Below are 12119 nucleotides of genomic sequence, written 5' to 3' on the forward strand. Positions count from 1 at the left end.
ACACAGGACATTACTGGAACAATTAGGAAAAATTCCTAAATTTTCGTAGGGTGATAATTGAATCATAGTTATTTAGGAGAATGTCTGCTCTTAGGAAACATATATATTGAAGTATGTTAGTTAATAAGTTAGCTGACTTTTAAGACAAATTTTTAATGGTTGTAAAAAAAAAATAAAAGCAAAAAATAGAACAGAGAGGACAAAATGGAGAGAAGAAAGGAAGAAAAGGAGAATGGAGGGAGAGATGGAGGAAGGAACTATAGATGTAACAAAGGAAGGAAGAAAGAAAAAGATGAAGAAAGGAGGAATATGGGAGAGATTAATAACAGGGGGCAGAGGAATGTTTAGAGAGAGATTATGAAGAAAATATGGCAAAATGTTAGCAACTGGTGAATCAAGGTGAAGTGTACATGAACTGTCATTGTACTATTATTACAACTTTTATGTAGGTAAAGATTTTTCAAAGTAAAATCTCCAGAAGCAAAAGAGAAGATGCTATTACTCATCTGTATCAACCATAAGAGAAACTCAGTATTACATATGTATATTATGCAGTTTTGAGCAGCATGCCCTCCAGTGGTCTCTCCAAGATGAATCAGCAGCAAAATGTACAGGATACTGAATAAATTCATCTGATGGACAGGGTTTTTAATATTTAAGATTCAAACACTGGAAAAGTCTGCCAAAAGCAAACATTTCTGACTAGACATTATTAATACTGAATTCAATTTTCCAATGATAACTTCATAAGTTATGATTCTTTTTGCACCCATTCCCAGTGTTCAACAGAACAATATCATCAGTGAAAAATATGATGTCCATGCCATTTTTACAGCAGATGGACGTGATTTAATTTTTAAAAACAGTCACAATGATTATTTGAATATATTAAAGTGAATTGAAACATTTCAATTTTACACCAGATTCAAATGTAAGCCAGTTTATCAGGGAAATACTACTATACATTTAGACTGCTACTACCATGTTTATGTTTCAGGCTTTGCAAAAATCCTGAAATCTATGCTTAATCTTACAGATTGGTTTATACTAATTTTTATTTTAATTTACTATTATACTAATAGTATTAAAAGCTAATAATACTTCAATGAACTTTGCAGAGTCCTAGGTTTTTCTTGGCGACATGGTTGCTTAAACATCAGATATTAGCCTAAGAAATTTAGAACTTCCATGTAATGCAGTATTCTGGTATATGCTTTATAACAGAATTAAATGTCACCCAGGTTGGATTATAATCTGGAGCCAAGTTGATGAAGAAATTGAGCAATCTGGACTGATCAGAATGGACTGATGATAGTATCAGTGCATAATATCTGGGGCAGATACTGTAGATGCAGTACTTGGTGGTTGTATCCTCGAGAGTAGAGCCTCCTTAAGAGTTAATAATCTACTGGTGTATCATTAACGTCAGTTTTCTAATGAAGTTAGAAATCTCATTATCTCAGCTTCTTAAAATTCTGATTCGGTACAAATAGACTTTGAATAGCTATACCAAAGAAAAGAGGTAGCTTTCAACATAATCCACATCATACATTTCAAATAAGCAAAAATGTGTACTAACAGGTAAGTGGTTAATAACACTGCCACCACTGCTTAAGGCAAAATTTAAATTCAGTCCAGACCTGTCCCACAAGTCGTCAGCTAACAATATGAAGTGTGCTTATAGGTAAGTTTAGCTATGGTCTTGGCAACTATTTCTAGAGAAATATTCCATGAGGAATCTGTCTTCCAGTGATGTCCTAATGATAAAATATCAGTAGAAGATTGCAAATTATATCAGTTGAAACCCCTGTAAAGTAAATTAAATAGCTATGACATGTTGAAGACAAGAATCTAAAAACATTTTGACAGGATAAATAGAAAGTTTAAGTCCAGTTTGGCTGTATAAAGTGTCTAAATCATGAATACCACAAGTATTATTTTATTATATATGCCTTGTAATTGTGAAAACATTCTTCTAAAATTACCAGTTAAACCTCTTTTATTTCTAACAAAATTATGTCTTATTGCCAGTAAAGAAAAGGCTTAAACTTGGGAGCAATAGAAAATGCATTTTGCAAAATGCAGTTTTCTCAGAGATAAACATTCAACTAAAAGAACTTAAAAATACAATTATTTTTCATTGCTATACCAACATTTAACAATCCAGGAGAGAAAATCTTTACACAGAGGGATCTTCCAACAGTCAACATGGAAACAGAATGTATAGCTATTTATCTGCCTTTCAGAATTTTGGAAAATTAATCTTAGAAAAGATTGGATTACACTCTGAGGACATACCAATGAACTTGCATTTAAAGAATTAATTTCAGTAATAAAGTGGAAATACGGGGTAATTAGGATGACCAGATGTCAATTTTGATTTATATGCCTGAAAGGCCTGGACTTCGGATTCTGACCTATCTGGGTTGAAATCATGTTCCTGCTCTGACTAGCTCCACAATTTGCTCTGGTCACCTCCTGCTTAGGCCCCCCTGCGTTTTTCCTCTTGGATCTATGAGTGATGGAATATGGTCACATCTCCCTGGTGATATAAAGAAGATACCTCAGCTTTAGCACACGTCTCCTGAGTAATCTGAGGACAGAAAGAGGTTTGAGAAGACTTCAAACTTAGGAGGTCTTTCTAAAACCTTGCCCTGCAAAAAGATGATTCAACTTGGTTATGCTTATCCTGGGACAGAAAATTTGGCCTATTAGTTTTTAGGCATAAAATAATATTTTTCAGAAATATAAAAGAACAAAGGAAGTTGTATTCAACAAGTATCATGAGGAGCCAGCAGAGAAGTTTTCTATTTCACCTTTATTTTTAAATAAGCATGTGCAAGGCTGACTTCTCCATAATGAGATTAGTTTGGGAAATTGTTAAATGTTTTCATTTCCTTGCCAAAGAGCCTTAGAAATTCACAGCTCATTAGAACCTTCAGAGTAGTTAATAAACAAAGCTTGGTATTATTACCTAATTAAAATATATCTCATTTCAACATTTTATTACCCACCATTAAGATTCTTCTGCTACAGAGATTACATAAAAATTATTATTCTGCTTTCTTTTAATTGCAAATTTCACAGGGTAGTTCTTTCACATCAAAATACATAGAAATTGCAGATGGAAAGCCATGTCAGCCAATCTTAATTCATTTCAATAAGCTCTGAAACAATATTCTGAATGCAAGATCACCTAGGAAATCTACCTCAGAATTTGTACTTTAATAGTTTCTTCCATCACATGCTACTGAATCATAAACACAAATAAGAATTTGAATTAAAAACTTATTTATGAGGGCAATTTCTATACCCTTATTCTTTCACTAACACGTCTTGGCACAGTGGAAGGAGCATCAGAAGGGGATTTACATGCTAGTTTTGGCTTCTGCCACCTTGTGCAACTCGGAGGAAAACTACTTATTCTCTTCGTGCCCCATTTTCTCTCCTTTAATATGTGTTTGCAACACTACTTTTCCTGCACACCTCACATGATACTTGGGAGGATAAAATGGAATTAACTCACAAAAATTAATAAATCTCTTTTATTTTATAGACTTTTCTTCTTATGGCTGAGAGGTAGCATAATGGGCCTATGGAACCCATTACTACCCCACCGCCCCACACACTGGGAGAGGCCAAGGGGAGATGGGGGTCCTAGTCTTTGGGTGAGAGTACATGATTCGGGGAGGTCAAATAAGTGAAGACTAAAAAGTTTGCGTTGGATTTGGTAAGTCTTGACCTTCATAAAAGGAGTTTGGTGGTGAGAATTAAGGTAAGGGAAAGAGGCTACGAGCCAGCTGCCAGCAGGTGCCAGCATTCACTGTGAATGTGTGAAAGTGACCTTGACAAGCCAAGGTATAGGATAGATGCTCTGATGGCCTGAGTGTCAAAATAGAAAGAACTCTTACAGTAGAATGTAGAAGGTGAAAGCACTGGGGAGCAAGGGGAATGCTGCTCTTACCTCCAGACCTATGTATGCAGGTTGGGGACTACATGAGCAGCCTCAGTGTAGGATTACTATCAAAGGTGTAGTTCTCTGGTTCCATTTGAAGCAAAGAGGAGGAATAAGGACTCTCCCAACAGCCTGAGAATATTGTAGAGGTTTCTAATGAAAGGAAGGAATGAATAGGCAAATTGTGGGAAAGGAAAAAGTACATGTAAGAGAGAAAAACAGATAGCCTGCACTTTGAGTGGTAGAAATAAACAGTGGGATGAAATGGACTCAAATTTCAGAACTGGATGTATCAGCTTTGAGGTGTAACCATTTGAAGCCAAAGTTTCTATAAGAAATGATTCTGTCTTGTCAATAAGGTGACTGACCATCCTTGTTTGTCTACCACTGTCCTCATTTTAGCCCTGAGAGCCTTGCTTCCCTGGAAACCCCTCAATACTGAGAATACTAGAAGTGTTAGTCACCTTACTCAAATGTATGGTTGCACTCAACAGCTAGGTTTTGGTCACACACAAACAAAACTGGCCATGGTAGCACATAAGAGCTGTTAACCAAAGTACCTGCTAGGATCACCACTGTCAGAAATCTGTGCTGTGTAGCATGGCTTGAAACTGAAGGATTCAAAGTACACCCCCACTGACAGAAATTGCCTTTAGATCCACTTCTGCTTTTATCCAGACAATTCAATTATTCAATTCAGGTCAGCATTTATTGACATTGAATATAAATTTAATGAAGGCATTCTCCTGCTAAATCCCTCCAAGAACTACTCACTGGCCTTAGTATAAAGTTTAGGATCATTACTAAGGCATCTAAGAAAGGTACTGCACCTTCTGGCCCTTGATTCCCTCTGCAGTCTCACCCACTGGCACACTGTTAGTTTGCTGTAATCCAGTAAACTTGGCAATTTCTCAATTCATCTGATATACTGAACCTTCTATTTCAGGGTCTCAATGATGTTGCTTTCCCCATTTATTAGCTTCAATAACTCCCACTTTTCCTGTGGGTTCCACGTCTTCATGGACACCTCTCTTGACCAGTCCAAACTGTGACAATATTAAGATGTTCCTTACCTGCTTACCTAGCATCCTGTCCTTTCCCTTCGTAATACTTGTTTGCATGGTAATAATTTTTGTATCATATGTTAATGGTGTGTCTCCCCCATTATATACAAAGTCCTATCAGAGCAGTTTATCTTATTCTTTGCTGTATTCTGAGCATCAAGCTGGGATTTTGAGCACACAGTTCACTGGCTTAGGGATCTCACACTGTAGAGTGTTTGCTCCTCAACATCACATGCTTTCAGGACCAACTCAGAAAAATCAAGGCATACGGTCACTGGAGCTTTAAGAATCCTGTGATTTAGAGTTGGTAATTCTCATTCTCACTGCAATAAAGCAAGATGTGCTCCTCAAATGCCAAAATGCTTAACGCACACTCCCAGTGAAAAAACGTCATAATATTTAGTACTCTACTTCCTCCAGAAGTCACTTCCATTTCCTGGTCTGGGAATCCAACTACATAATGGAAGCTTAATTGTTGTGTTCTCAAAGTCCCATTCAATGAACATGCAAAGGAACCTGAGGAAAATAACTCATCTGTAAATTGAAAATTGTGTATATACTGCCTTCTGAATTCATTATGCCTTATTTTTAATTTAATGTGATAACATCAACATAAATTACTCCAATTAGGGAGGGTGGGAGGGAGATGCAAGAGGGAAGAGATATGGGGATAAATGTGTATGTATAGCTGATTCACTTTGTTATAAAGCAGAAACTAACACACCATTGTAAAGCAATTATACTCCAATAAAGATGTTAAAATAAAATAGAGGTAATTTCAAATATTTTTTTATGATTATTAATACTAGCACCAAATACCCCTATTTTAACAAGTGTAAGAAGCCAAATTGACTTCTTGTAAATCCCTACTTGTAAGCTCTGAATGCTTACAGTTTTATGGTTTCAAACGTTTATGGTGTTCTTTCAAATTTTTTTTGGCCTTAAACCATTTATTCAATTTACTGATGATGTGCTTTATTAAAAACTCAATAACTGAATTTCAGCATCAGAGATTGTGAAATGCTATATTATATTTCTGGTAAGGGCATAAACTTGTTTGAGTCCTTTTTCGGTAATATTGCCATGTAGAAAATTATTTTTTTATTATTGCAGAATTTTTAAGTTTTTTCAAATAATGTGGTCATTGGGTCAAATTTGACCATGGGAAATTCTGCTTCTAATAAAGGCTTTAAAACCACATTTACTTAATACAGATAAAGACTTTACCTACTGAATAACACAGCCTCTAGCACTTGTTTGCATTTTCACAAATAAACTAAGCACTACGGGAAAAATTTTTATGAAGAAAAACAATATTGAATTATTTAAACAATGTTCACACACATATGAATTTAAAGCCTCTTTTCATAGAAATTCAGTTGACTTTAGTCAGCTTTTTCTTCACTACTACTATATTATATAATGTGGCTATCATTTCATATGTAAATATGTATTAGGCAATCTTATTTATTTCTTACAGGGGATAAGAAAGGGAGAGAATGTAGGATCCTGAGAATCTTATAGAATGAAATGAGATTATTGAAATATCAGCATTTCAGATATCTGAGATCTATTCTTAGGACATTTTTGAGTACAAATAAGTAAACCTGCTATTTCTACAGCCTACAGGAGGGGCAGTTTCAAACCATTAAATACTTTCTACAACTCAATACAAATATAAATGCATGCCAGAAACATCTGAGAATCCCAAACCCTTTTTTTCACATACTTCATAAGTTATGATCTTAGAAATAACCTGTGCCACAACTACTGAAGCCTACACACCTCGAGCCCATGCTCCGCAACAAGAGAAGCCACTTCAGTGAGAAGCCTGCGCACTACAACGAAGAGTAGCCCCTGCTCGCCGCAACTAGAGAAAGCCTGCACGCAGCAACAAAGACCCAATGTGGTCAAAAATAAATAAAAATAAATAAATTTATAAAATAAAAAAAAAAAAGAGTCTGTCCCCAGCAGAAATGTTGGAGTGGCCCAGGCAAATAACCTTTTCTTCTATCATTTCAAGTTGGATTCTCAGATGAGACACAGAGAAATTTCAAATATTTTACTGGAAACAGAATACAGCAGAGGTTCAACCTTAAGCTTAAGTCTTGTTTGCCTTAGGATGCAGCTGTATCTGGGTTTGTCTAAAAGACAGGTTGCCATAGTTGGCCAAGAGTCTAATTAAACAAATAATCAGGAAATATCATAAAGAAGAAAAATAATTTAGGAGACTGCTGGTTCAACAATCACCAGGCATGCATTAGCAGTCACAGACAGCAACAGCAGTAACAGCAGGAATCATGGTATCCCCAGTGTCCTGGAGATCAGCATTTTTAGTTTTTAGTTTCCACAGCCTTAATGCAAATGAACATCAGAAGCAGGAGAAACGTTTTTGTAAGGCAGCAGCAGTGGCCCTCGGGACTTCTGTTAGTATGATACTGGGGCATAAATTACTGCTGATCTCAGAAGCAACTGAAGATATAAGGTAAAGAGACTAAATAACAGATCTCAGAGGAGTGACACGTTCTTGAAACAAATGAGATACCCACTGCAAAAGTTTTGGAAGCTCTTGAGGGAAACTAGAATTTCCAAAGATTAGACAGGTCCAGAGTCAAAGAAATATTGTTTTATGACTTACAATGTAGCCTCAGAAACATATTTTATTTAGGAAGTAAAAACTGTACGGCTGACTGGATATGGAGAATAAGTGATAGAGAATTTCTAAAATGACTCCAACTCTTTTTTGCTTAGGCTATATAGGCAGATGATAATGCTAGCCACCAAGATAACAACAGAAGGAGCAAATTTGGGGCAGGATAAATGGGTGGCTGGTTTCAGAGATGATGACCTTAGCTTTTAACTTGACCTCTGTAGACTATACAAGTGGAGATGTTCATCATGTAGTATGTAACAGTCTTGATATCAGCAGAGCAATCAGTGAGTTCAAACAGAATAAAAACAAAAAGTGATGATTGGATTTACCAGTATATTTTTGGTGAATATGACAAGAACATTCTCAGTGAAGTGGTGGAGGTGGAAGCCAGATTTTTTGTGTGTTTAGGTGTGACTGCATGGTGAGGAAGTGTAAACTACTTTTTTTTTTTTTTTTCCAAAATTCTTAACTAAGAAGGAATAAAGAAAGATAGGACATAGGAAAGGTCAAAAATGCTTCTTGGTTGATTTATTACAAGCAAAATGAAGGAGAACTGGAAAATGAAAGAAACGCTATTTAAAGAAATAGGCACTGACATCAGACAACTTGAATTTGGGGTGGAAATAAAGAGGATTTTCAAAGGTATGAGCCAAAACTCTATCTCTATTAGGCCACCCTCAGAATGAGGCTGCTTACAGTAGCACAATTCTCTTCCAAATTTCAAGCCTGTTTCTGCCTCAATATTTCTTCTTTCCAAGGAGAAATTGACATCACAATTAACCTTCAATGTAGAAGGGCCTCTGTGCCTTGGTTGCTTAAGTGAACTTTGACACAGAGATTGAGAAAAGCCTTGGAGGCATATTTTATTTCAGATACCTAGAAACCTTGTGATTGCTAGATGGCAGAAAGCAAAGGAATGACAACCCTAAATATGTAGATAGCACATAATCACAAGAACAGTGTACTGAAATGGAAAGAGACTTGGTAAGCTCAGTGTGGCAGATGCTGTCAGTGTCCCATCCTTTACCCCTTGGTCCACTTGAAAGCTTTGGCAGTGGCAGTGTACAATTTTCAGCCTGATGACAACTTTACGCCTCTAGTACCCACATCTTTCTTCTTATCATCCTGTTCTGCTGCAAGGAGGCATTTCCTGGAGGTATGGAAATGGCCTGCTTGCTGCTTTCTGTGGGCTGGTTTCTCAAAAGGTCCCCAGTGGGATCAAGCCCCAGTTGCCCACATGGATAACCCACTCATTACAGCACCCTTTATTGGCTTTTCTTTTTTTCTCACCTAATTTTTTCCAATTCCTCACTTGGGCATTCTGGGATCTTCCAAATAAACTCTTTGCACACAAATACTTGTATCAGGGTTTGTTTAGGGACAAACTCAAACTGAAAAATCTGGTAAGTTATCATCTGGGAATCCATCTTTAAGAAAACAATTGGGAATGTGGGACAGGGAGACCCTTATGAACAAAGATTGAATACTGTGGTTTTAGTCATGCGACCCAAATCTCCCCAAGTCTACCAGTAAGTTTATATTAACATTGGTATTTGAATCCCAATACTTAAACCTAACTGGCTCTTAGCTCTTCTAAATACTTTTTGAAAGTCCACAAGTAGTAGCTTATGTTTGCCTCCAAATCACTCCGGGAGGTCACCACCTGAAGCCTCTGCCTTTACCACTTCACTGGCCTCTACTGCCCTGGGCTGAAGTCTCTGAACTTGCCCCATCACCGATGCTCATAATGATGATGCTGTTTCTTTTCCATAGCCTCTTTTTTTGTTTGTTTGTTTACCTGTATTTTATTTTATTTTACTTTAATTTTTAATTTATATTAGAGTATAGTTGATTTACAATGTTGTTTTAGTTTCAGTTGTACAGCAAAGTGATTCAGTTATTCATATACATATCCATTCTTTTCCAGATTCTTTTCCCATTTAGTTTATTACAGAATATTGAGTAGAGTTCCCTGTGCTATACAGTATATCCTTGTTGATTATCTATTTTATATATAGTGGTGTGTATAAGTTAATTCCAAACTCCGAATTTATCCCTCCCTCCACCTTTCCCCTTTGGTAACCATAAGTTTGTTTTTTCAGTCTGTGAGTCCATAGCCTCTTAAAACTTAGAAATTAATGTTCTACCCCTTCCTCTTGAAACTAGGAAGTTATGTTCAATGTGGGGTTCCACAGTAGGTTTTTGTGGGCATTACCTGGCTATCAAAGAACTACCAATAGTTAAGCTTCAGCTTAAACACATGGCTCTTCCTCACCTCTCCTTCAAGGCACACAGGTATCATTATTAGAGCATCTAGACTGAAAAAGGCATCCACACCACAATCATTTTGCAATACACACATGTATCAAATCATCACATTGCAGACCTTAAACAATGTTATATGTCAATTATACTTCAATAAAGCTGAGAAAAAACAGGTGTCCACACCAACTGTCACATTAAACCCAAAACTATGAGGCCACGTTGCCAAACCTGCTGATTTGCAAGTGCATTTTAGGAATTCTGTTTGATGGAGCTGCTCTTCTCCCTCTGAAGCCTAACTTATTGACTGGCTGACATACCTATACCTCAATCTATTACACAGGTGTGGACACATGCATACATACATACTTACACACACATACACATGCACACAGGTACAAATGCATACATACATACAAACTCACATGCACACCCATATACACTCATATGCAAACATTATTTAAGGTTTTCTTTTGGAGAGTTGCACTGCCATCACATTTTTTTTCCAGTTATGAGGTTCCTCAACATCCGAAGTTAATGGATATAAATATTTCTCTGAAGCAAAGACTGTCATCCATTTTAAAATGCCAGCCATATCTCAAAGTTCTGGCAGAGTCCCTATTAAAATGAGAAGAAATAAGAGAGAACGAGAGAAAGAAGAGGGAAATGCGAAAAAAAAAGGTTTTTTTAATGTAAGAGAGCTAGAAAGAGAGAGAGAAATCAAAAGCACCAAATATGGGAAATGGTTAAATAAACCATGGAATTACCCATACTCTATAGACTCTTAAAATATATTTAAAATGATGTCTATAAAGGCTTTACAGAGGTATATGAAATGATCATTATCATCTTAAATTTCAGAAAAAAACAAGATACAAAACACAGGACAATCACAACTACATTAAATAAAGGCCTGGGGGAAAAAAACCAAAAGGATATTAGCAGTAACTTTCCAATTACCTTTGGGTTATAGAAATATTATTCATTCTTCCAACTTTATGGTTTTTTCTACCATTGTCAGTTTTATAAATAAACTACATATGTATGCATGTGTGTGTACATACTATGTGTACATACACACACTTGTATGTGTGCATGCATGTGCATGTATGATAAGCAAACGTACACATTAAACTTCGTTTTACAAAAGAGAGGGACTGAGAACTGACACCCCTTGACATTTAATTCCTGGGTCAGCACCTTGATACAGTACACTCTCAGGCACTGTTCTTCATTTCCTGTTTAACTACTGCTGTTCTTAGATCCAAGTTTCCATTTCATTTAGAGATTTACTAAGAAAGATATGTGATCATGTTGTGATTGTAATATAAATGGGCCCCTTTTAATTCCACACCTCTCAGCCCCATCATCACAGCACTAGCAAGGTAAGACAGTTAGGTCAAGAGCTATTCTCCTATTTCCAAACTAAAAATGGTAAGTCAGGATTGAGTAACAATGGTGAGCTCTCTTACCAAGCCCAAGCAGTACTAAGCAAAAGTTTAAAGACACACGTTTAACCTACTTACTTCTTTTGAACTGGACTAGAATCAAGAGACAGGAGGTACCTGCGCAGGTCACAGAAGATTTTTTTTCTAAAACGAGGAACAACTGATTCTCTCTCAGGATATTATCCTATAACCAGGCTCTAGAGGACTTAGAGGTACACAGTACTCTCTTCAGAGGATTTATATCACGTACAAGCATAGATCAAGTGGTACTCACCACAGCAAGCAAGAGGAAGCTCTGGCTATCACTGTGAACACACGCTCCTCGTCTCCAATCGCAGAAGAGGCCACAGGCATTGTCTGTGTGTCAGGCACATCCCCTGAAGAAAAGAAAAGCCAATCCCTCACTTTTCTTATGACTCATCTAGGCTACATTTCAATCAGTCAAAACAACTTAATGTCTTGCTTCTAATAACATTAATTGAAGCAGAAAAGAGAAAAGGGGAGGAAAAGGGAGAGGAAGGAAGAAGAAACGAAGAATTTCTCTAGATGTAAATTTAATATTTTTCCAAAGCATATGAACAATTAAAATATATTTCTTTATTGTTTGTAGTTGTGGCATGAGTTCTCCCACATTACCCTTCAGACATCCTGCAAATGTCACTGGATTTTGCAAAAAACATGGAATATTTTAATTCTTGATTAAGAGAACATTCCTCCTAAGGGCACTAAATTGCTAT

General features: G+C 36.5%; 1 long non-coding RNA gene across 2 annotated transcripts in view; it reads right to left on the reverse strand.

Moving 5' to 3' along the window:
• The window catches only part of LOC132437291 (uncharacterized), a 464385-nt gene extending 452627 nt beyond the window's left edge, over window positions 1-11758 (reverse strand). For both annotated transcript variants that reach the window (XR_009521997.1, XR_009521996.1), the window contains exon 1: window positions 11657-11758. This is a non-coding gene — a long non-coding RNA (uncharacterized lncRNA). The remainder of the gene's footprint in view (window positions 1-11656) is intronic.
• Between the last annotated feature and the right edge of the window lie 361 nt (window positions 11759-12119).

The sequence above is a fragment of the Delphinus delphis genome, chromosome 14 (genome assembly GCF_949987515.2).
Source record: "Delphinus delphis chromosome 14, mDelDel1.2, whole genome shotgun sequence".
NCBI classification, from domain to species: domain Eukaryota; kingdom Metazoa; phylum Chordata; class Mammalia; order Artiodactyla; family Delphinidae; genus Delphinus; species Delphinus delphis.